The 25,963-nt window shown below is 43.3% G+C and overlaps 1 long non-coding RNA gene across 1 annotated transcript in view; it reads right to left on the reverse strand.

The window, feature by feature from the left end:
• The window catches only part of LOC138853779 (uncharacterized), a 293,182-nt gene that overhangs the window by 236,483 nt on the left and 30,736 nt on the right, over window positions 1-25,963 (reverse strand). The window lies entirely within an intron of this gene.

A 25,963-nucleotide genomic window follows, 5' to 3' on the forward strand; every position in this document is an offset into this window, starting at 1 on the left:
CCCCTCTCATCTGCGACTGCTTGACAGAGTAGAGAACAGAGCAAGACGTCTCATCTCTCGCCTGGACCCATCCTGGATGGATCTGTCATTTCAGCAGAGCCTTCAACATAGGAGGGATGTGGGTGGCCTTACTGTTATGTACAAGGCCAATATTGTCAAAATACCACACTTGGATCCACTTCGAGGACAGCGCGAAACAAGCTTTTATGCCACAAGACGGGCAGAAAGCAGCAACTTCACTCTGGCTGTACTTCTCCAGAACATCACTCCATCTGAGATCATACATACCCAGGATGACTCGAGTATGGAACATATCTGTTCAGCATAATGATGTCAACGAGATAACGTCAGTTGATCAAATGAAAATGCTGGCCCACAGATGGCTCCAACTTCATCCTGTTCCCTACTTGTATGTCTCATAACAATAAAAATGCTTTCAAATGAGCTGATGTAGGTAACAGCTCTTAGCTTGTCAATAAAGTTAGGAATCCTTAACCTGTAAATAGTTCTTTGTCAATAAAGCTAGATCCTTAACCTTGTCAAACCATGTAGAGGAGAGGAGAGAGAGAGAGAGAGAGAGGGAGAGAGAGAGAGAGCTTAACTCAGGGGTAAACGACTGGTGGAATTCTGTCATAGCTAAGGTCCCACAGACTGGCAGAGTTCAAAACACTACCTTTGGGAATTCTAACACAATTCCTCTGACCACCACAGAGGGAACAAATCCTCTTCCCAGCAACGTGGGAAGCCTTGGATCTGTTAATTCTCCTACACCTGACATCTCTGCTTCAGCCACTGCCAGTCTACTTGACAGTGCACATACCATCTCTGATCCTACACCTGTCAGCACACCTGCCGATACTATTCTAGAATCTGGTAGTAGTGTTTCGACAGCAAGTTCTGAGCCAGGAGTTTCTCCACCAGAGAACAGTGCAGTTAGTGATCAGGGAACTATCACTGCACCTGATCACCTACTGCGCCGAAGTACGAACAGCAGGGACACATCTGTCAGAACTGGTAGAGGGCGGGGTAGAGGACGTGGAGGAGGACGTGGTGGAGGAAGACATCTACAGCCGTCTCACCCTCCACTAACACAGTTCCAGCGGCAGAATCTGAGGACAAATCTGCGAAACACAGGAGGTGCAACAAATCCTAGTCCACCCTCCCAGGCACCTAGGCTGTGCCTCGCTGTCACCGGAAGGCACTCTGCCAACAACTGCCTGCGAGATACCAGGTGTAACTACTGCTACAAGAAAGGACATATAAGGAGGACCAGTGTCGGAAGAAAAGGAACTTGACAGACAGGGCCACCTGTTTAGAGACCTGTTCTCAGAACAAACCAGCAGGATCTCTGAATTGCAAACACTCACACGTCACCCACTTAGCTACTCCTATCCCAGCCCAGCAGGTGGGATTGGGCCTTATACAAGACCACAGACCTACATCCCTGCAGCTGCCTCAGTACCCTACCACCTCTCAAGGGCAGGCACCTTACATTCCCTTACACACCCACCACCTCAAGCTGACCACTTCATCATGAGGAGCCAGTCTATCAGCATCCTGTCGGCCAACACAGAGGTTTCATTACTTAATGTTGAGAGCTCACACATAGCTTTGTGAACACTGACGTCCAGACAAAGATAGCTGTTGTTGAAACATTTTTGGATGACAGGACTCCAGAAAATTTTGCAAGAATTGCTGGCTACACCTCATGGATGAGAAGAGACAGGCAAGGGCAAGGAGGTGGTGTTGCTGTGTGCTTCTCTAAAAGTGTTCATGCCCAGCACATAGATGTTGCCACCCCTACACATCTTGAAATGATGTTCTTCAAGCTCTGTATAAACACTAGTACCTCTGTACTAGCATGTGCAATGTACAGACCTCAGTGGCAACATGCAGACCCCTATCAACTTCCTAATGGAAAATATTGACTCCCTTCTGCTACAACACAACTGTCAACATATTATAATTGTTGGTGACCTCAACCAGCACCTTATACAGAGGGACTTTGATGACCTTCTTGCAGTGTTTGACATGAGAAACTTTGATGACCTTCTTGCAGTGTTTGACATGAGAAACTTTGTTGATTTCCCTACTCATATCTCTGGCTCCTCCCTTGACCCAGTAGTGAGTGATCTGGCAGAAGGCATAGTCACTTGTCAACCCCTCGGCTACGTTGGATCGTCTGACCACAAGGCTGTTTTTACCACACTTAAGATCCCAACAGAACGAGGTGAGGAGTCCACACGCACAACCTGGCTATGGGAAAGAGGTAATTGGCCAGCCCTTTGCTCTGAGCTCGCCACCACCGACTGGAATGCTTCTTCCAGGGGGATGTTGACAACCAAGTGAAAGCCTTCACTGGACACATCCTTAATCTGCAACAAGAACACATTCCTCACGGGCAATATGTGACAAAGCCTACAGATCAGCCTTGGTTTGGCTTTCGTTGTAGAGAGGCTGCTACTGCTAAGTACAAAGCATGGCGAAGGTATAAGAGACATCCTACCACCTATAACAGGAACTTGCACATGCAAGCCTGTAGGCATATGGGTGATGTTCAAAAGTGGGCCATTGCTAAATGGGAGGTGGACACTAAAAGAAAGTTAGCATCAGGTAGGGTAGGCTCCGAAACCTGGTGGTCCCTGGTCAAGGACAGACAAGGTTATCTGCCTGATGAACTTATTCCACCTCTAAATCGACAGGATGGGACCACCTCTACTAGTAGTCAAGAGAAGGCAGACCTCTTTGCTGAACACTTTGCTACTACCAAAATGCAAGTTCCTGATCCAGCAAGGGACCCTCCTTGGCTAGCTGCAAGAACTGTGTCAAAACTGTCAGTGGTGACAATAAGGCAGGAGGAGGTGCATTTCCTTCTTAAATCACTTGACCAAGAAAGGCCTGAGGGCCCAGACAAGTTGAGCCCAAGATTGTTGAGAAGATGTGCAGACGAGCTAGCAGCACCTCTAACTCGCATCTTTCAGCACTGCCTAGTACAGTGCAAATGGCCCTCCTCTCCATGGAAAGAGGCAAATGTAGTCCCTGTTCACAAAAAAGAAGAGCAGAGCAGAAATCAGCAACTACAGACCAGTGTCACTCCTGTCAATCACTGGTAAGATCCTTGAGACAATAATCTCAAGACAAATGACAGATTTTTTTTGACTACCACTCACTACTTTGTGATCGTCAATATGGCTGCTGATCTTGTTGTTAAACCTCTCCACTAAGTGGCACCAGTCACTGGATGAATCCAAAGTCAGCTGTGTGGTAGCACTGGACATTGCTGGCGCTTTGACCGGGTGTGGCACCAGGGCCTCTTAGCAAAACTTCAAGCACTGGGAATTGCAGGCTCTATGCTATGTCTCCTCAGTGATTACCTTCATGGTAGATCTCTAAGTGTAGTTCTCAATGGAACGGAATCAGCAAGGCATCCTATTGGGGCAAGCGTTCCACAAGGAAGTGTGCTGGGTCCACTGTTATGGAATGTCTACTTCAACGACCTTTCTTCATCTCATCCCAGAATCACATGCATATGCAGACGACTGTACACTGACATTCACTTATCCAAGAGAAGAAATGCCAGCTGCTCTAAGTTACATCAATCACCAGCTGAGAGCTATATCAGCTTGGGGAAATAGATGGCAAGCAACATTTGCACCTGAGAAAACGCAAATGATGATCGTCTCTAGGCACCATGATGGTAATGCTGGTGCAGTAGTAAGGATGAATGGGACGATGTTGGCACCTGGAGAAGAAGTTGATATCCTTGGGGTGAAATTTGACTCCAAACTAACCATGAAGAACCATGTTGTAAATCTTGGCAAACAAGGCAGCCAGGAAGCTTACAGCACTTCGCCGTATCTCGCATCTGCTTGACAGTAGGGGTTGCAAGATCCTGTACGAGGCACAAGTACGCTCACACCTTGAGTATGCTCCACTTTCTTGGTTTGCCTGCCCCCCTCCTCATCTGCGACTGCTTGACAGAGTAGAGAACAAGAGCAAGACGTCTCATCTCTCGCCTGGACCCATCCTGGATAGATCTGTCATTTCAGCAGAGCCTTCAACATAGGAGGGATGGGTGGGTGGCCTTACTGTTATGTACAAGGCCAATATTGTCAAAGTACTACACTTGATCCACTTCCGAGGACAGCGTGAAACAAGCTTTTATGCCACAAGACGGGCAGAAAGCAGCAACTTCACTCTGGCTGTACCCTTCTCCAGAACATCACTCCATCTGAGATCATACATACCCAGGATGACTCGAGTATGGAACACATTCGACAGCACATAATGATGTCAACGAGATAACGTCAGCTGATCAAATGAAAATGCTGGCCCACAGATGGCTCCAACTTCATCCTGTTCCCTACTTGTATGTCTCATAACAATAAAATGCTTTCAAATGAGCTGATGTAGGTAAACATCTTAGCTTGCAACAAAGTTAGGAATCCTTAACCTGTAAATAGCTGTTAACTAAAGCTTAGGGATCCTTAACCTTGTCAAACCCTGTGTAAAAAAAAAAAAAAAAAAAAAAGAGAGAGAGAGAGAGAGAGAGAGAGAGAGAGAGAGAGAGAGAGAGAGAGAGAGAGAGAGAGAGAGAGAGAGAGAGAGAGAGAGTAGAGAGAGAGAGAGAGAGAGAGAGAGAGAGCGAGAGAGAGAGAGAGAGAGAGAGAGAGAGAGAGAGAGAGAGAGAGAGAGAGAGTAGAGTAGAGTAGAGAGAGTAGAGTAGAGTAGAGAGGGGAGAGAAAGAAGAGAGAGAGAAGAGAGAGTAGAGAGAGAAGAGAGAGAAGAGAGAGTAGAGAGAGAAGAGAGAGAAGAGAGAGTAGAGAGAGTAGAGAGAGAAGAGAGAGAAGAGAGAGTAGAGAGAGAAGAGAGAGTAGAGAGAGAAGAGAGTAGAGAGAGAAGAGAGAGTAGAGTAGAGAGGAGAGAGAGGAGAGAGAGGAGAGAGAGAGAGAGAGAGAGGGTAATCTGATTGAATATTTTTGGACCTCACGCGACACCGGGGTAAAAACTTGTAGCAGGCAGGAGTAATGAGTAATGGACTACCGCTGATCAAAGGTAACTTAGGGAAAGGAAACAGTGATCGTCCGGAAAGAGATGTTATAATGGGGAAAAAGTAGCATGGGAGGTCTGGCATGGTCTGGTATTACGTACAGTACTGTTTCTGATGTATGTCAATGACATTCCAGAAGAGATAGTCAGACGTGTTTATGATGAAAAACTAATGAGAATAAAAATCGATGAAGATAAAGAAAGCCTACAAATGGACATGAACATACTTCAAGACCGGAAACAGAGTGTAGACTCGTGGATCAGAAGCTACAAACCTTAAAGAGGAAGACCTAAGGATAAATATGAAGGCGAGAATATCGCCAGAGGCGCAGAACCCAATACACTGTGCAGCAAATGATTGTTTAGCTAACAAGAGTAGCCTTCAGGAATCTCAAAGTCACATATGGCCCTTTATACAAGATATGTCAGCACCATACTGGCGTATGCAGCACCAGAATGATACCCACACCTTATAAGAATGTTAAGAAGCTGGAGAAAGGATTGATATATGCAACGAGGTTAGTTCCAGAGCTAAGGGGGACGAGCTCTGAGAAGAAGCTAAAGGAACTGATCCTGACGACCTTAGTGGACAGAAAAAAAGGAAAACATGATATCGACATGCTAAATACTCATAGCAACTGATTACGTGGACAAGAATACTGCTAGAGGGGCTGCAAATAGGTACACGAGGGCACATTGGAAGTTCAAGATACAGAAGAGTTTTAAAGACGCCACGAAGTATTTCTTCAACCTTAGAGTGGTCAGAAGTGGAATGACCAGAACGAGGTAGTAGTAGCGACAGACGCCATACATGGTTTTAAGAGCAGAAATGGCAGAGCTCACAAGACCGGGAGATAGTGATACTGACATGCAGCAAGTTACAAGGAGGTGCCAAGAGCTGAGATCCAACATTTGCAACCCCATATTGGTGAGTACATAGAAACACTCCCGACCTCCGGACACGCGCGCTCGCGCGGGCACAAGGTTTCCCTCATACAAAACACATGAATCCCTCTCTTTAATCTCAGAGTCTGTTGTCTACAGGCAGAAAAAATTCCAATGGAGAATTTCTGCCACAGTTCACAAGAAAAAAGGGAGAGAGAGAGACCAAGAGGTGAAGTAGAGAAGAAGGACAATATAATATATATATATATATATATATATATATATATATATATATATATATATATATATATATATATATATATATGAGAGAATGAGAGAGAGAATGAGAGAGAGAATGAGAGAGAGAATGAGAGAGAGAAGAGAGAGAGAGAGAGAATGAGAGAGAGAATGAGAGAGAATGAGAGAGAGAATGAGAGAATGAGAGAATGAGAATGAGAGAATGAGAGAGAATGAGAGAGAGACTGAGAGAGAGAGTATGAGAGAGAGAATGAGAGAGAGAATGAGAGAGAGAATGAGAGAGAGAATGAGAGAGAGAGAATGAGAGAGAGAATGAGAGAGAGAATGAGAGAGAGAATGAGAGAGAGAGAATGAGAGAGAGAATGAGAGAGAGAATGAGAGAGAGAATGAGAGAGAGAATGAGAGAATGAGAGAGAGAATGAGAGAATGAGAGAATGAGAGAATGAGAGAGAGAATGAGAGAGAGAATGAGAGAATGAGAGAGAGAATGAGAGAGAGAATGAGAGAATGAGAGAGAGAATGAGAGAATGAGAGAGAGAATGAGAGAATGAGAGAGAGAATGAGAGAATGAGAGAGAGAATGAGAGAGAGAATGAGAGAGAGAATGAGAGAGAGAATGAGAGAGAGAATGAGAGAGAGAATGAGAGAGAGAATGAGAGAGAGAATGAGAGAGAGAATGAGAGAGAATGAGAGAAAGAATGAAAGAGAAAGAGAATGAGAGAGAATGAGAGAGAATGAGAGAGAGAGAGAGAGAGAGAGAGAGAGAGAGAGAGAGAGAGAGAGAGAGTCACTCCTGTCAATCACTGGTAAGATCCTTGAGACAATAATCTCAAGACAAATGACAGAGTTTTTTGACTGTCACTCACTACTTTGTGATCGTCAATATGGCTTCAGGAAAGGTTACTCTGCTGCTGATCTGTTGTTAAACCTCTCCACTAAGTGGCACTAGTCACTGGATGAATCCAACGTCAGCTGTGTGGTAGCACTGGACATTGCTGGCGCTTTCGACCGGGTGTGGCACCAGGGCCTCTTAGCAAAACTTCAAGCACTGGGAATTGCAGGCTCTATGCTATGTCTCCTCAGTGATTACCTTCATGGTAGATCTCTAAGTGTAGTTCTCAATGGAACGGAATCAGCAAGACATCCTATTGGGGCAAGTGTCCCACAAGGAAGCGTGCTGGGACCATTGTTATGGAATGTCTACTTCAACGACCTTCTTCATCTCATCCCAGAATCACATGCATATGCAGACGACTGCACACTGACATTCACTTATCTAAGAGAAGAAATGCCAGATGCTCTAAGCTACATCAATCACCAGCTGAGAGCTATATCAGCTTGGGGAAATAGATGGCAAGTAACATTTGCACCTGAGAAAACGCAAATGATGATCATCTCTAGGCACCATGATGGTAATGCTGGTGCTGTAGTAAGGATGAATGGGAGGGTGTTGGCACCTGGAGAAGAAGTTGATATCTTTGGGGTGAAATTTGACTCCAAACTAACCATGAAGAACCATGTTGTAAATCTTGCAAACAAGGCAGCCAGGAAGCTTACAGCCCTTCGCCGTATCTCGCATCTACTTGACAGTAGGGGTTGCAAGATTCTGTACGAGGCACAAGTACGCTCGCACCTTGAGTATGCTCCACTTTCTTGGTTTGCCTGCCCCCCCTCTCATCTGCGACTGCTTGACAGTAGAGAACAGAGCAAGACGTCTCATCTCTCGCCTGGACCCATCCTGGATAGATCTGTCATTTCAGCAGAGCCTTCAACATAGGAGGGATGTGGGTGGCCTTACTGTTACCACACTTGGATCCACTTCGAGGACAGCGTGAAACAAGCTTTTATGCCACAAGACGGGCAGAAAGCAGCAACTTCACTCTGGCTGTACCCTTCTCCAGAATTTCACTCCATCTGAGATCCTATATACCCAGGATGACGAGTATGGAACACATTCGTACAGCATAATGATCTCAACGAGATAAAGTCAGTTGATCAAATGAAAATGCTGGCCCACAGATGGCTCCAACTTCATCCTGTTCCCTACTTGTATGTCTCATAACAACAAAACTTCTTTCAAATGAGCTGATGGAGGTAACAGCTCTTAGCTTGCCAATAAAGTTAGGAATCCTTAACCTGTAAATAGCTTGTCAATAAAGCTAGGGATCCTTAACCTTGTCAAACCCTGTGTAAAAAAAAAAAGAGAGAGAGAGAGAGAGAGAGAGAGAGAGAGAGAGAGAGAGAATATGGACTCCCTTCTGCTACAACACAACTGTCAACATATCATAATTGTTGGTGACCTCAACCAACACCTTATACAGAGGGACTTTGATGACCTTCTTGCAGTATTTGACATGAGAAACTTTGATTTCCCTACTCACATCTCTGGCTCCTCCCTTGACCCAGTAGTGAGTAATCTGGCAGAAGGTATAGTCACTTGTCAACCCCTCGGCTACGTTGGATCATCTGACCACAAGGCTGTTTTTACAACACTTAAGATCCCAACAGAACGAGGTGAGGAGTCCACACGCACAACCTGGTTATGGGAAAGAGGTAACTGGCCAGCCCTTTGCTCTGAGCTAGCCACCACCGATTGGAATGCTCTTCTCCAAGGAGATGTTGACAACCAAGTGAAAGCCTTCACTGGACACATCCTTAATCTACAACAAGAACACATTCCTCACCGGCAATATGTGACGAAGCCTACAGATCAGCCTTGGTTTGGCTTTCGTTGTAGAGAGGCTGCTACTGCTAAGTACAAAGCATGGCGAAGGTATAAGAGACATCCTACCACCTATAACAGGAACTTGCACAGGCAAGCCTGTAGGCATATGGGTGACGTTCAAAAGTGGGTCATTGCTAAATGGGAGGTGGACGCAAAAAGAAAGCTAGCATCAGGTAGGGTAGGCTCCAAAACCTGGTGGTCCCTGGTCAAGGACAGACAGGGTTATCTGCCTGATGAACTCATTACACCTCTAAATCGACAGGATGGGACCACCTCTACTAGTAGTCAAGAGAAGGCGGACCTCTTTGCTGAACACTTTGCTACCAAAATGCAAGTTCCTGATCCAGCAAGGGACCCTCCTTGGCTAGCTGCAAGAACTGTGTCAAAACTGTCAGTGGTGACAATAAGGCAGGAGGAGGTGCATTTCCTTCTTAAATCGCTTGACCAAGAAAAGGCTGTGGGCCCAGACAAGTTGAGATAAAGTAAGTTGACCAAATGAAAATGCTGGCCCACAGATGGCTCCAACTTCATCCTGTTCCCTACTTGTATGTCTCATAACAATAAAAATGCTTTCAAATGAGCTGATGTAGTTAACAGCTCTTAGCTTGCCAATAAAGATAGGAATCCTTAACCTGTAAATAGCTTGTCAATAAAGCTAGGGATCCTTAACCTTGTTAAACCCTGTGTAAAAGAAAGAGAGAGAGAGAGAGAGAGAGAGAGAGAGAGAGAGAGAGAGAGAGAGAGAGAGAGAGAGAGAGAGAGAGAGAGAGAGAGAGAGAGAGAGAGAGAGAGAGAGAGAGAGAGAGAGAGAGAGAGAGAGAGAGAGAGAGAGAGAGAGAGAGAGAGAGAGAGAGAGAGAGAGAGAGAGAGAGAGAGAGAGAGAGAGAGAGAGAGAGAGAGAGAGAGAGAGAGAGAGAGAGAGAGAGAGAGAGAGAGAGAGAGAGAGAGAGAGAGAGAGAGAAAGAGAGAGAGAGAGAAAGAGAGAGAGAGAGAAAGAGAGAGAGAGAGAAAGAGAGAGAGAGAGAGAGAGAAAGAGAGAATGAGAGAGAGTGAGAATAAAACTAAGAGATTGGTCTGCTCAAAATGGGCAACTGAGGCTTCAGAATATATGCTCTTCGCCGACGGGGTTGGTGCTTTATGTTGGTTTAAGGTTTCTCATCCATGGAAATGGAGCTAGCCTACCAGTCAGGAGATCAAACCTGATTACCTCCCATTCCCCAGACTTTGTCTGACCCTTTCTGTTTTAGCGCCTTCTTACTAAAATAATAATAATCCAGAGAATGAAGTGGAATCTTAACACGACGTCCAGCTTCCTCCTAGACCATTATCGGGTCTCGAGTCAAAGAAATTGAATCGTTTTCTACTTTTTTCCCATTTTTGTTACACAGCGCTACACCTACATAATTTTTAATGATCTCCATGTACCAAAAACATGACAGACTGCCAGCACTGCTAATGCTACCCATCCTGTCTCCCTTGGAAAGTCTCCCTGTCAAGTGGAGTTTATTACATACTCGCCAGCATGCAAGACTCTTTAGTATTCACCTCCTCACATATTGACTTCGACGTTGGTAATAAATCTTTGGGGAGTTTCCTTGCTTGCTAATGAGTGACCGTCAGCGTTTACTCGCCTAGTTCTGTTTGAAGGGGTCTATTCATAGTTCCTGGGCCCGGTTCTTATGTCTTCTTTATCGGTTTCATCGATTTCTTGCTTCCTAAGCTTAATTAATCTTGGAACTTTGTATAGCGAGCCTCTACCACCTCACGAAGAACATTTCGGTGTCTGGGGAAAGTTGATGCTACAAGGGCCAGAAATGTAAATTTTTACGTGGCTTCATCAGCTTTTTTATCTTGTTCATTTGAATTTATAAGCTGTTATTCTACCTCAGTTCATTTCAAGGCCCAGCTTGATATATGATATATTGCCTCTCTCCAAGCTGCCATAACCCAGGGGCCGTCGTCTCCAGTGCTCCAGGATACAACCAAGCGCCTTTGGTTGAACGCAGATGGTGCTACTACCGAGCTATGTGGATTTCAGAGCTTCGTTTAGTCAGCAGCATCTTGTAAGTAGAGTTAGTAATTACATGACTTAAGTCTTAAAACGTCATCCTCCCATAATGCTGCTAATAATGTTATTAATGCACTGAGTGATTCTTAATCCAACAGTATACTATAGTGTTAATCACGTATCAAAACAGAAGAGATCCTAGTAAAATCATGATGTATACATATGATACTAGAATGCACACACGAGTCATTTCCATTGCTCACAGTGTCATTTAAGTAAAATCATGATGTATACATATGATACTAGAATGCACACACGAGTCATTTCCATTGCTCACAGTGTCATTTAAGTAAAATCATGATGTATACATATGATACTAGAATGCACACACGAGTCATTTCCATTGCTCACAGTGTCATTTAAGTAAAATCATGATGTATACATATGATACTAGAATGCACACACGAGTCATTTCCATTGCTCACAGTGTCATTTAGAAAATAGTTTCTTACAGAGAGCATTCAGGGCTCAAGGACTCCAAATAAGATCTCTGTAGGTCACTTCGGCGTCATTAACCCAAGGAGTGAGGGCTCCCGCGGCTCGTCCAGGATTAAATGGTGGCTCTGGGACCATTAGCGAGCGAGGTCAGTGAGCAGGACTAAGGCCATTAGTCTCGGCTGCCTCGCCACAGAATAAACAACCAACATTCACAACCAAAGTAAAGAAAGAATGTAATATATGACTCTTGCTGTAAGGAATTAAAGCTAATCACATATTCTTCGGATCAAAGCTGATTACTCTCATCCCTCCCATACCTAACGGGCTGCATGAGCCTTTCTGGTTTAGCAATGTATAAACTCGATCAGTTTAATAGTGTTCAATATAAAGCATTGTTGTGTCATAGTCAACTACGCTTTAAAGCCAATTGAAAATACGTAAAAAACAAATTGTATTCATAGCTGAAATGTACTAGTGGGCATCGATGCAGTGACACACAAACTTCAGTTACCCCAAACACAGCATAGTCAGGTCCGCCATATTTAATCCATAACATAAATAATATAAATACCAACATATTGATGAACAAGACACACCGTCTCAAGTATTTATTCTCTGTACTGGAGTGAGAAAACAAGTGGTTGGAGAGATGATTGGACTGAAAGCAAAGCCAGTGGCTGGCTCATCATTATCACATATATTAATCTCAACAACAACAGCATAACAAATATACAAAAGTTTATATTTCCAAACTCTCAAACCAAGCAGCAACACGACACCGTTTACTGGTGTCGTGTTGCTGCTTGGCTCCTCACCGAGACAAATGCAAGCTTTAACAGATACGAAATATAGATACCTGGGTACAATATGCTAAAATACGATTGGGAAAAAAGGTAAGAAAGGGAAGGGGTGTTGACCTGTATGTTACTAGTCAACAGATGCAACTTCCTACCAGTTTCAAGATCCACGAGCCCATTCGGATGAGCCGATATTTCCGGAAATAGAAGATACTGAACTGGGATTCAGTGAACTGTCCTTCGTCCAGGAGCGACAGATGGAGCTAAATGCAGTTACTGAAATTGAAAGAATTCCCAAATATATCTCGTATGCAGAATCCTGGGCAAAAACCACATCCAGTATCGGGCTCTTGATCAAGTAATATGAAATTTAGACTGACGATAACCGAGTGAAATACTGAAGTGTCAGTGGTGCTCAATAGGACGTGAATCAGACTAAAGATTGACAATATATAATAATAATAATGTATTTTTATTTACAAGTACAAGATATACAGGTCTAGCTGACATCAATAACATACTACTATATAAAAAGCCCCTTGTTATGCAGAGAATTTCGGCCAAATTAGGTCAGTTTTGTCCCAGGATGCGACCCACACCAGTCGACTAACACCCAGGTACCCATTTTACTGATGGATGAACATAGACAACCAGTGTAAGGAAACACGTCCGATGTTTCTACCCCTTCGCCGGGAATCGAACTCGGACCCTCACCGTGTGAAGCGAGAACTTTTGCCACCAGGCCACGAAAATGAAAACGGTTAATATCTCTATTTCCAACAGAACCATAACCCCTTCCCCCTCCCGACTTCGAAAAAGCTAGTGACGGCATATCCATTCACTCTGTCTAAGGCCCCAGACTTGCGAAACTCCATGTTGTTCATGAGTTGCAAGTAACCCCAAGAGGGAGGGACCTGGACATGGGGCTCATCACACAGCCATTAGAAACAACAGATACAGCCCCACCTCACAAACGTGGCAGCAAAGCAAGAACAAAGAACTATAGACTGATTGCATTAGCATCTCAAATTATAAAAAAAAATAACTGAAAGACTCTCAAGAGCAAGATCGCTAACCGTATAGATCTATAACAGTTGTACAACCCAGGGCATCGTGAGTTTCGAGCGGGTCATTCCTGCCTCTTACAACTACTGAACCATTATGATGTGGTCTAGTGTGCACTGGAAAGTAACCATACACAGGCTTGGCAAAATATTTCAATAAGTGTGACAATGACGTAACAGCACGCAAAATGCGTGCATAAGAAGTAACTGGAAAAGTGGACAGATAGGGTTATAAATTTCTAAGAAATAAAATGTAAATAGTAGTCAGAGTCGGCCACAGTGCAAAACACTGTTCTCCCAGGTACAGTACTGCATGTAGAATTAACTTAGGATAAGCCAGTTGTCAGTGTAAATTAACCTAGAATAAACCTTTTATCAAGACTGAGGGGACTGCCCTCATCCTTTTCATGTTCACATTAACCACAGCACAGTATCATCATTTGTAGATGATACTAGAATATGCATGAGAGTGGCTGCCATGAAGAACACTAACTCTCCACGTGAACATAAACCAAGTCTTTTCCAGTAGGCCACAGAAAACAATATAATGTTTACCGAGGACAAATTTCGTTTACTCCATTACGGAAAAATTGAGGAAATGAAACCAAAAGAAATATGAAACTCTCCACACAAGAGAAAAAAGATTGTAGATGAATGGTTCAGAGAACCGACACGTTTTTAAATTAGACACATGTGCAACTCTTGGGTATCTTTATTGAGGAAACGTTTCGCCACACAGTGGCTTCATCAGTCCATACAAAGGAGAATCTTGAACAGGAGGAGGATGAGGTAATCAGTTTCTCAACCTTTAGTCGATGTGGTCAGTCCATCAATCTTGAATAGAATACAGCATATGTGCGGAGAAGTCGCTTATAAACCGTAGACAGGAGAGGTGCAGCAGTCGTAGGTGGTGTCACATTTGTCCAATGTGGAAGTAGGTCGTGGCCAAGGGTTAGGCAAGCGATCTTAATACACGTACTTGGAAATTCTTCGCTTGCCTAACCCTTGGCCACGATCTACTTCCACACTGGACAAATGTAACACCACCTACGACTGCTGCACCTCTCCTGCCTACGGTTTATAAGCAACTTCTCCGCACATATGCTGTATTCTATTCAAGATTGATGGACTGACCACATCGACTAAAGGTTGAGGGACTGATTACCTCATCCTCCTCCTGTTCAAGATTCTCCTTTGTATGGACTGATGAAGCCACTGTGTGGCGAAACGCTTCCTCAATAAAGATACCCAAGAGTTGCACATGTGTCTAAGAGGGAAATAATTGAATAGATAACGAGAACTTTCAAAACAAGAGATGCTAAGTCAGTGATGCTCGTCTATGAGTTACTTGGTCTTTCCAGTCGGCAGGAATATTGATGTGCATTAATAGCCCTTTTTTAAGGAGAGCAAAAATGCAGAATTAGTGAATGCACAGAAAACCTTCACTAAATGTATAAATTTAGTAAGACACCCAAATTACTGGGAACATTTGAATTCCTTTGACCTGTATTCCTTGAAATACAGGTAAGAAAGATACATCGTAATTTACACCTAGAAAATCCTAGTTACAAATCCCTGGTCCCATAACTACACACGGAAGTCGTTCTCCATGAAAGTAAGAGATTCGACAAACGGAGCAAAATACCCCCAAAGAAAAACAGGGGTGCCATGAATACACTGATAACACAATAAGTGTAACAAGCCAAAGATTTTCTGCGGCCTTTTATCATAAATAAGAGAGATTAGTGACACATCCCTTGCTGTTTCCAAGTGGGAACTTAAGATCCTCAAGTCAGTTCCTGATCAGTCGTGTTGCAGCTCGTACGCTGGATTGCGTGGAGCCAGTAGTAACGGTATGGCTGGTCATATCTTGATTCATCAGAAGCCCTAGTCTGGGACCAGGCCGTGGGGGCGTTGACCCCCGGAAACATCCTTCAAGTATCGTGTCATCAATGAGGACATCCAGGTGCTTTGAATGCGTCTTTTTATATTAAAGACAAATGGCGAACTAATATCTACCTGCCTGGCTGGCTGGCTGGCTGGCTGGCTGGCTGCCTGCCTGCCTGCCCTCGCTGGCCCTTCAAAAATACCGTTTTGTTAACACAGCTCTTATACACAAATTTTTTTAACATTAATCTTGGTTCCGGCTTTGGCTCTGTTGATGCCTGGCTTTATCACTGCGCTGTCAAATGTTTTAAACTTCAGAACACCCGTGACTTGACATGACCTTGGCCGCCGCCTCTCCTTAAAATTCATTTGTATTCTGCATTATCTTTTCCTTCGCCTTTCCTGTCTTCTGCCTCGGAGGGTTCTGTCCAGTAAGGGTTCTGTCCCTTGTGGGTTTTGTCCCATGGGGGTTCTGTCCAAAGCCTGTGGGTTAGTAGCCCTCCTTCAGTGCTCTTTTGTTCTCGTTCTTTTACACTACCACTTCTATCAATAACTATTTCATTACTACTACTACTGTTTCTACTGTTATTTCTACCACTTGTTTTACTGTTATCATTATTACTTCCTCATTACTACCACCACTATTACTCTCATGCTTCTCTCTCCCCCTCATTCTGTCTTCTGATCTTCCCTGGATCTCTTGCTCTCAGTTGTGACTTGACAATGGTTCAGGACGGAACGAATTATCTTAACTTTTCTCTTAAGTGCCGGTTTTTAAATCCCCCCTCCCCCCCCCCAGAGGTTGTTACAGCCGCAAGCATTCTTCACCGCAACGGTAATGAGGGCCGTTAGTCTGCCACATCACACTGCCGAAAAATTAGGTGTCAGAGGATGGAGCCTCCGCCACTGCTTGCACTGAATGATCCACACTGCTCTAGTGTTTCATCACGTACAATCCTTTCACTGATGTCTTATGCCTCCCACACTTCCTGTGGCTCTCCTTCACCGAGACTTCCTAAGCAGGTGTAGCCTGTCACCACGCCGCCGGCAGCAGACTTCAGCAGGTGGCGACCATCACAACTAATTCGTCTCAGTCATCTTCCAGTCCACTACATTTCTCGCCAATAAGTGTATCAAACTTAATTCATATAAATTAAGAGAATTTATATGGATCATGAGAAACCAGTCGAGTAGTTCGTACTTTAGACTACGTGCGGCCAGCAACAACAGCTTAGTTGATCAGGCCCTGATCCACTTGGAGGATTGGTCAAGGACTAAGTCACTGGGGCGTTGACCCCCAGAACACCCTCAGTGTAGGTTCCAGGAAGGTAGACATTATTATTATATAATATCTTAAGAGACACAAAAGTATTATGAGAATGTCCTGAGTTCACTTCACGACATTCTCATAAAAAGACGAATCAACTGGACGGGGTAATGTGATACACGATTCGTGTGCGTCTAGCGTTTCCCCATGAAACAGCAACAGTTCAAGAGTAGTAGTGACAAGGTTTCAAGAGCTAAAAAGATTCTTGCCGCAAACACAAGACTGAGAAGAGCGACATCTGTTGAACCAATCCTCCAGGTTGAGACCACAACAGGCATTGTATAACCCCTGCTGGTTTAGTGCTTCCCCGTGAGCATCATAACAACAGGGTGGTGGTGTGCTCTCCTGCAACACATTCCGCCAGTAACACTCGTCAACACGTCCATTGTGCATGAACAATTCATATTAATAAGGACAAATAAAATATAAAGCATTTTATTAGGCACAGTAGTACCAAACCTTTTTATACTGCATATAATTGAAATGCATTAACCAAAACAACGGTCATATGGATGCTACAATAATCAATTAGAATATTTGTATTGCCAACCCTCAAAAATATCGAGTATATCAGAAATTTAATTCAGGAGTGTGAATACTTTTTCTTGACGTCATTAAACTCAATTTCAAAGACTTGCTGCAGCTGTATCTAAGCTATATAATTTTTTTTATAGGAATCGTTGTACTCGTATGGGTTATTCAACGTGGTGGAGGCTTGATCCACCGTCCGCTGAGAGAAGGAAGAGCTCTCCTCCTAGCCAAGTATTTATTTACATATTACTCACAAGAAAACCAACACCTGTGTATATTTTCACCTTATAACAATCAGAAACTCTTATTACAAATTTGAATGTGATAGTGGTGGTTCAGTAGAGAACTCACCTACTAACATAATATTCCCGGCAGCTTCACTGTTGAGAGAACAGGTCTCGTTAAGGTTGTGGATGAGTGAGTCTCCAACACTCCTTCTACTGAATGAACCACACACACACACCGTTTTTGTTATAAAAAAAATATTTATATAATCCAGTCACTGAGAGATCCGAGAAAAATATCCCGTATTACATGACCCCAGCTCCCTGTACGTCGGCGCACGCGAAAGGAATAGTGCAGTGCGCGACGTAAGTTTCTAATTCTGGTAACTAATAACATTGAATATCTGAAGTAAATAAGTGTCCATGTGATAACTTGTGAACACCTCTTTAGGCGTTCACAAGTTATCACATGGGCACTTAATCCATTTTTTTATATAAAAATGGCCAATTTAAGATATACACGACCCAAAACTAATTCAAATTATGAAAGGAATAAGAAAAGCAAAAATGGATTATGAAGCTAAGGTCACAAGGGATTCAAAGACTAACCCAAAAGGGCTCTTTCAGGTATACAGAAGTAAGATTAGGGACAAGATTGGCTCACTTAAGAGTAACTCTGGTCAGATCACTGACAGTGATAAGGATATGTGTGAAATTCTAAATACCTGCTTCCTCTCAGTTTTCAACCAGGAAAATACTAGCGATATTTCTGAAATTATAGATTACGTAGAACAGGATGATGATAAACTATGTAGGATTGCGGTAACTAGTGACATGGTCCTCAGACAAATAGAGAAACTAAAACCTAACAAATCCCAAGGCCCTGATGAACTGTTTGCAAGGGTGTTAAAGGAATGTAAAGAGGAACTTAGCATACCTTTCGTTAATCTTTTTAACGTATCACTACAAACTGGCATAGTGCCTGATAAGTGGAAAATGGCAAATGTAATACCTATTTACAAGGCAGGTGACAGGTCCTTGGCTTCGAACTATAGACCAATAAGCCTTACCTCCATAGTGGGAAAATTTATGGAATCAATAATTGCCGAAGCAATTCGTAGCCATCTTGACAGGCACAGATTGATTAACGAATCTCAACACGGTTTTACGAAGGGGCGTTCCTGTCTTACGAATTTACTAACTTTTTTCACTAAGGTGTTTGAGGAGGTAGATCATGGTAATGAATATGATATTGTGTATATGGACTTCAGTAAGGCTTTCGATAGAGTTCAACACCAGAGGCTATTGACGAAACTTCAGGCACACGGAATAGGAGGAGAAATTTTTTCCTGAGTAGAGGCATGGCTGACGAATAGACAGCAGAGAGTTTGCATAAATGGGGAGAAATCAGAATGGGGGCACGTCACAAGCGGTGTTCCTCAGGGGTCAGTGTTGGGCCCGTTGTTGTTCACAATTTACATAAACGACATAGATGAGGGAATAAATAGCGACATTAGCAAATTTGCTGATGACACCAAAATAGGCCGTCCAATTCATTCTAATGAGGACACTAGAACACTCCAGGATGATTTGAATAGACTGATACAATGGTCGAAGAAGTGGCAGATGCAGTTTAATATTGACAAATGCAAAGTTCTAAATGTTGGACAGTTAAATAACCATGCCACATATAAATTAAATAATGTAGATCTTAATACTACTGATTGCGAAAAGGATTTTGGAGTTCTGGTTAGCAGTAATCTAAAACCAAGACAATAGTGCATTAGTGTTCGCAATAAAGCTAACAGAATTCTTGGCTTCATATCTAGAAGTATAAATAATAGAAGTCCTCAGGTTGTTCTTCAACTCTATATATCCTTGGTTAGGCCTCATTTAGACTATGCTGCTCAGTTCTGGTCACCGTATTACAGAATGGATATAAATGCTCTGGAAAACATATAGAGGAGGATAACAAAGATGATCCCATGTATCAGAAATCTTCCCTATGAGGATAGACTGAGGGCCCTGAATCTGCACTCTCTCGAAAGGCGTAGAATTAGGGGGGATATGATCGAGGTGTATAAATGGAAAACAGGAATAAATAAAGGGGATGTAAATAGCGTGCTGAAAATTTCCAGCCAAGACAGGACTCGCAGCAATGGTTTCAAGTTGGAAAAACTCAGATTCAGAAAGGATATAGGAAAGCACTGGTTTGGTAATAGAGTTGTGGATGAGTGGAACAAGCTCCCGAGTACAGTTATTCAGGCTAAAACGTTGTGTAGTTTTAAAAATAGGTTAGATAAATACATGAGTGGGTGTGGGTGGGTGCGAGTTGGACCTGACTAGCTTGTGCTGCTGGGTCTGGTGCAGTGCTCCATCCTTGAGTGGAGGTGACCAGACTGGGTGGGTCACTGGGCTAATCCGGGGGAGTGGGTCATTGGTCTAATCGGGGGGGACGGACATGGACCTGTTCCGCATGGGTCAGTAGGCCTGTTGCAGTGTTCCTTCTTTCTTACGTTATGTTCTTAAATCAATTTTAAATGCAAGTTTAAAAGGCTTTCTCATGGTATCTCAGAGATCAGCATCTTAAAATACATGAGCACATTAAACCTGAAGCCTCTGAGAATTTGCATTATCAGGTTTTCAGAGTGTGAAGCCCTCAGAAACTATCGCAAGAAAATCATTTTTTTTCCTAGTTTCTTCCAAGAAAAAACAATCTGAGACCTACACAGGTCGAAAACACTCCAATCTTTTCTCTAAGATTGAATAGCATTCAAGTCACGGAAGCAGTTAATGAATTTTAATTGAATTTTAATTAAAGCTCCAAGTACATAACATACAATTTGTACAATGGTCTCTAGGACAGACAGACACACATGCTCTGTGCACATAAAAGTACAATATGTGGACCTGACCCAGGATAACCCAAGAACGTCAAATGCTGATGTATTGCTCATCAGAAGATATATGCTACAATTATTCACAGGAACCAGTTCAATAGAATTGTTACATTAAAACGTGCGCAAGTAAAAATCAAGGCGAAGCTTCTTTAAAAAAAAAAAAAAACACTATAAAGTTTGAAGCCGACCAGAAAATGCATTCTCCAGTTATTGCACAGAATATAAAAATCAGCACCAACACAGTCTAACTTCCATCAAAAAACGTTCACCCATTTCACTAGATGAATCAGCCATTAAAGGCTTATTTTAATCAGGAAAACGCTAAACCAGTAGGGGTCATATGAGACCTGTGAAATGAAAAGCATTCAGATTCAATCCAAGGGACGCACAAGTTCGGTTCCTTGGATCAAGAACCATTTACCAGCATTAGATCCAAGACAGTATGAACACTACACTTCGACATTAACAATATCAAAATGGCAGTTAAACCCTTCATTAAACCCCCCCCCCCCCGTGTCTTGTAAGTAGGCTGCACCAGTATTAAACTTTCAAAGCCTCTCAGAAGTGGCTTTTCTAAACCTATCTCATGGATACAAATTTCAGGAATGGTCTATATGGATGTGATTATACAGATGTGACTCGCACTTCTGTCAGTTGTTCCACAAACCTTCACCCAGTAACAGCTGACCAGGGTTGGAAATTTGAAGCCTATCTGATAAGTCGTTCTGTAGCAGTGGAAGATAGGAACACTAAGTACCTAGCAACGTGTCGGCTCTGCCATCAAGAATTATTACCGACGAAAAAAAATGTAAGTGTAACATTAGTTGTATCTGTGTCCACTAAACTCGTCAAAATTAAAACCCATAAAAAAAAAGATATTTTTCAACATTTCTCAGTTTTGTTGTAGTTTAATTCTCTTTAAAAGTCTTTTATAAGTCACTAAAAATAGTGTCTGATTTCGTGTCGAGATCGACGATACTGCCCCACGCTCGACGATACTGCCCCACGCTCGACGATACTGCCCCACGCTCGACGATACTGCCCCACGCTCGACGATACTGCCCCACGCTCGACGATACTGCCCCACGCTCGACGATACTGCCCCACGCTCGACGATACTGCCCCACGCTCGACGATACTGCCCCACGCTCGACGATACTGCCCCACGCTCGACGATACTGCCCCACGCTCGACGATACTGCCCCACGCTCGACGATACTGCCCCACGCTCGACGATACTGCCCCACGCTCGACGATACTGCCCCACGCTCGACGATACAGTCCCACGCTCGACGATACAGTCCCACGCTCGACGATACAGTCCCACGCTCGACGATACAGTCCCACGCTCGACGATACAGTCCCACGCTCGACGATACAGTCCCACGCTCGACGATACAGTCCCACGCTCGACGATACAGTCCCACGCTCGACGATACAGTCCCACGCTCGACGATACAGTCCCACGCTCGACGATACAGTCCCACGCTCGACGATACAGTCCCACGCTCGACGATACAGTCCCACGCTCGACGATACAGTCCCACGCTCGACGATACAGTCCCACGCTCGACGATACAGTCCCACGCTCGACGATACAGTCCCACGCTCGACGATACAGTGCCACATTAGACGGTACAGTGCCACACTCTACGACTACACCTGTGCTGCCACACTGGCAGACACCTACTTGCCATACTCTGTAGCACAAAGGGGTGGAGCTGCCAGCCACAGGGAGACCCAGTAGACCCCTTGCTATAACTTCATCTCAATAGGGTCGAAGACCTTTGGGGCATGAGCAAGTGTGCTCTAAAGTTCCTCAAAGAGCTGGGTGAAAAACTCATCATAGAAACCAAGGATCACAGGGCGGCCAGCTTCCTCTTTCAGAGACTCAATGTTGCGATCCAGAGAGCAAATGCCTGCAGCATTCTGGGCACGCGGCCCACCGCCGGGGAGCTGGACGAAGTATTCGAGATGTTGCTCTGAGTTATCTATGTTGTTTTACTCCATATTGTGTATTTTTGTCAATGTATTTTGTTTTTAAATAAAGCATATATAGAATATATAGAGGGTGGTAGGAGAAAAATTTCAAACAGCTTCAGGGAGAACCTTGAGTTTTCCCTGAAGCAAGTTTATTCTTTTCTCTGAGGATGAGGGTCCCCAGGACAGTTCTAGAGGTGGTACCTCCCTATGTTTTATAAATTTATATATATATATATATATATATATATATATATATATATATATATATATATATATATATATATATATATATATATCAGGGGAACGCCTTCCTCCTTATCAAAAAAGAGTTGAAAAATAAGTAAATAATCGACTCGAGGTATAATAATGAAGATGGGTTTTCAAAGTAATTAAAATTAAATATGAATAAAAACTGGCCGTTGTGCTTCTGGTAAGATGTAAGGGCAGGAGTATGTAAAGCCCAGGATGGTTTTATGATGTTGAAGAAATGGTGTAGGTTATCCTGGGCGGTGGTATTCATCCGATGTTCTGGAATCTCCTGTTACTACTTGGTTGTAACACCACAAGTATGATGTTAGAGGTGAGGAGTAGTCATATCCTACCAAGTCCAATAGAAAGGTATCTTGCTCCAATATCGTGGCGTCTACCCGGGATGACCAGGCCAGCAGCAGAGCTGATCAGGAGAAGAGTGAAGGTGAAGTGACTCTCCAGACTTCAATCTACACCAGGTAAGGTTAATATTACCAGAAGTAGAAATTAAAGCACATCAGACACCAGGAACTTAAGTTTCGCTAGATGGAAGTGCGGGCTGTAACACTAGTGAGGCTCAGGTTGGAGTATGTAGGCGAAAGGGAGATTATTTCCCAGTAAAAGTAGGCCTTAGACAGGTATGTGTGATGTCATCATGGTTGTTCAGTATATTTATAGATGGAGCTGTAAGAGAAGTGAATGCTCAGGTGTTGGCAAGAGGTGTGGGTTTAAAAGATAAAGAATCTAACACAAAGTGGGAGCTGTCACAGTTGCTCTTTGCTGATGACACTGTGCTTTTGGGAGATTCTGAGAAGTTGCAGAGGTTGGTGCATGAATTTGGTAGGGTATGTAAAAGAAGGAAATTAAAAGTGAATATAGGAAATAGTAATGTGATGAGGTATAACAAAAAAAAAGGTAACGGAAGATTGGATATCAGATTGGATGGAGAGAGTATGGAGGAGGTAAATGTATTCATTTATTTGGGAGTGGACGTGTCAGCAGATGGGTTTATGAAAGATGAGGTGAATCACAGAATTTACGAGGGAAAAAAGGCGAGTGGTGCATTGAGGAGTCTGTGGAGAGAAAGAACTTTATCCATGAAAGCAGAGAGGGGAATGCATGAGAGTATAGTTATACCAACGCTCTTGTATGGGTGTGAAGCATAAGTGGTGAATGTTTAAACAAGAAGGCTGGAGGCAGTGGAGATGTCATGTTTGAGGGCAGTGTGTTGTGTGAATATAATGCAGAGAATCCGTAGTTAGGAGAGTAGGAGGTGCGGGATTACCAAAACTATTATCCAGGGGGATGAGGAGGGGTTGAGATGGTTTGGACATGTAGAGAGGGTGGAACGAGATAGAATGACTTCGAGTGTGTATAAATCTATAGTGGAAGGAAGGCGGGGTTTTGTGTGAGAGGGGCTTGGACTTGCAGTAAGCGTGCGTGAGATTGTTAGGAGCAAACGGAGACAAATGGTTTTTAGAACTTGACGTCCTGTTGGAGTGTAAGCAAGTAACATTTATGAAGGGATTCAGGGAAACCGGCAGGCCGGACTTGAGTCCTGCAGATGGGAAGTACAGTGCCAGCACTCTGAAGGAGGGGTGTTAATGTTGTAATTTTATAACTGTAGTTTAAGTATGCCTCTGGCAGGACAGTGATGGAGTGAATGATATTTTTTTTTCCTTTTCAGGCGCACCTGCCTTGGTGGGAAACGGCCGATGTCTTAATAAAATAAAATAAGTGTCTCTCACTGACACTTAGGGCTCCAAACACACACAGACGCCCCCCCCCCACAAACGCACACATCTGGCCCAACGCCTTGAAATTCTTCCATGATAACACAGCTGAAAATAACCTCAGTCGTTTCTTCAGATATTATTAATAACCATAATAACAACTTTTAGGATACCATCCAACTCTACAGGTTTAGCACACGCTCATGAACACAATCCCAGGATTAAACATGTGTAAGGAGAGTAAAAGGACACAAGTGCAACTAATGTGACATTTATTGTGGCAACGTTTCGCTCTCCAGGAGCTTTATCAAGCCATTACAAACAATACATGGACACAGAGGGTATATAAAGGCTCAGAGTGAGGTGAATACTAGTGAGGTACCATTTCGATGTTCACTAGTGGTAGTAGTAGTAGTAGTAGTAGTGGTAGTGACAAAAGTAATACAATATGGTAGAGCAATTAATTCGTACTTGAGTAAAAGGATATAAAAGCTATTACTTGGGTAACATAAAAATAGGTTGGACAAATATAAACTGGAATGAGGCAGCTTGTTTCAGTGTTCACTCTCTGTGCTTTGTGTAGTATAACAGGAGAGACTATGTGATGGCAGGGTTTACTGTTTTCAGGAGGATTCTTGCTAAGACTTCGGAGATGGTGAAGCTGCCGTTGTTTTGTTTAATGGTATTCGAAACAGCGATCAGTGCTGATTCAAGGCACTTGCGTGTGCGGAAACCCACCAATAAAAATGATCTCACACACTTCTATTCCAGTCAAGATACCAAGACCAAAAGAGGCATCATCATCGGGTTTTTCCTAAGAGCATACCGAATTTGTAGTCCTGAGTTTCTTGACGAGGAATGTACTTACATTCACCAAACATTCACTGAGTTACAATTTCCTTCTTTTTTCATCAAAGACTGCAAGAAAAGAGCTCTTCAGATCATCAATTCTCCACGCATCAACACCGCTCCCAACAAAGTTATAATTCTTCCCAACAGCCAGGTTGCACTAAACGTCTCAAAAGTACTTTCACAAGCTAACACCAGAGTCGCCATCGCTTCTACCACTTCAATAAAGGATCTAACCAGGACAAAACCCAAGCACCACGAACCAGTCAATGCAGGAGTTTACACTATACCCTGTGGAGGCTGTGACAAGATCTACGTAGGTGAAACAGCAAGAAACCTCGACACCCGCCTCAATGAACACATATACGCATGTAGGAACGACAACTTAAACAACGCCTGTGTACAACACCGAAATTCCACCAATCATCTTATGAAATTCAGAGACGCCCAATTAGTGATAAAAGAAACCAATTTCCGCACACGCAAGTGCCTTGAATCAGCACTGATCGCTGTTTCGAATACCATTAAACAAAACAACGGCAGCTTCACCATCTCCGAAGTCTTAGCAAGAATCCTCCTGAAAACAGTAAACCCTGCCATCACATAGTCTCTCCTGTTATACTACACAAAGCACAGAGAGTGAACACTGAAACAAGCTGCCTCATTCCAGTTTATATTTGTCCAACCTATTTTTATGTTACCCAAGTAATAGCTTTTATATCCTTTTACTCAAGTACGAATTAATTGCTCTACCATATTGTATTACTTTTGTCACTACCACTACTACTACTACTACTACTACCACTAGTGAACATCGAAATGGTACCTCACTAGTATTCACCTCACTCTGAGCCTTTATATACCCTCTGTGTCCATGTATTGTTTGTAATGGCTTGATAAAGCTCCTGGAGAGCGAAACGTTGCCACAATAAATGTCACATTAGTTGCACTTGTGTCCTTTTACTTTACATATTGTCGGTAATTCTACCAACTTTATT

The sequence above is a fragment of the Cherax quadricarinatus genome, chromosome 39 (assembly GCF_038502225.1).
Source record: "Cherax quadricarinatus isolate ZL_2023a chromosome 39, ASM3850222v1, whole genome shotgun sequence".
Classification (NCBI taxonomy): Eukaryota; Metazoa; Arthropoda; class Malacostraca; order Decapoda; family Parastacidae; genus Cherax; species Cherax quadricarinatus.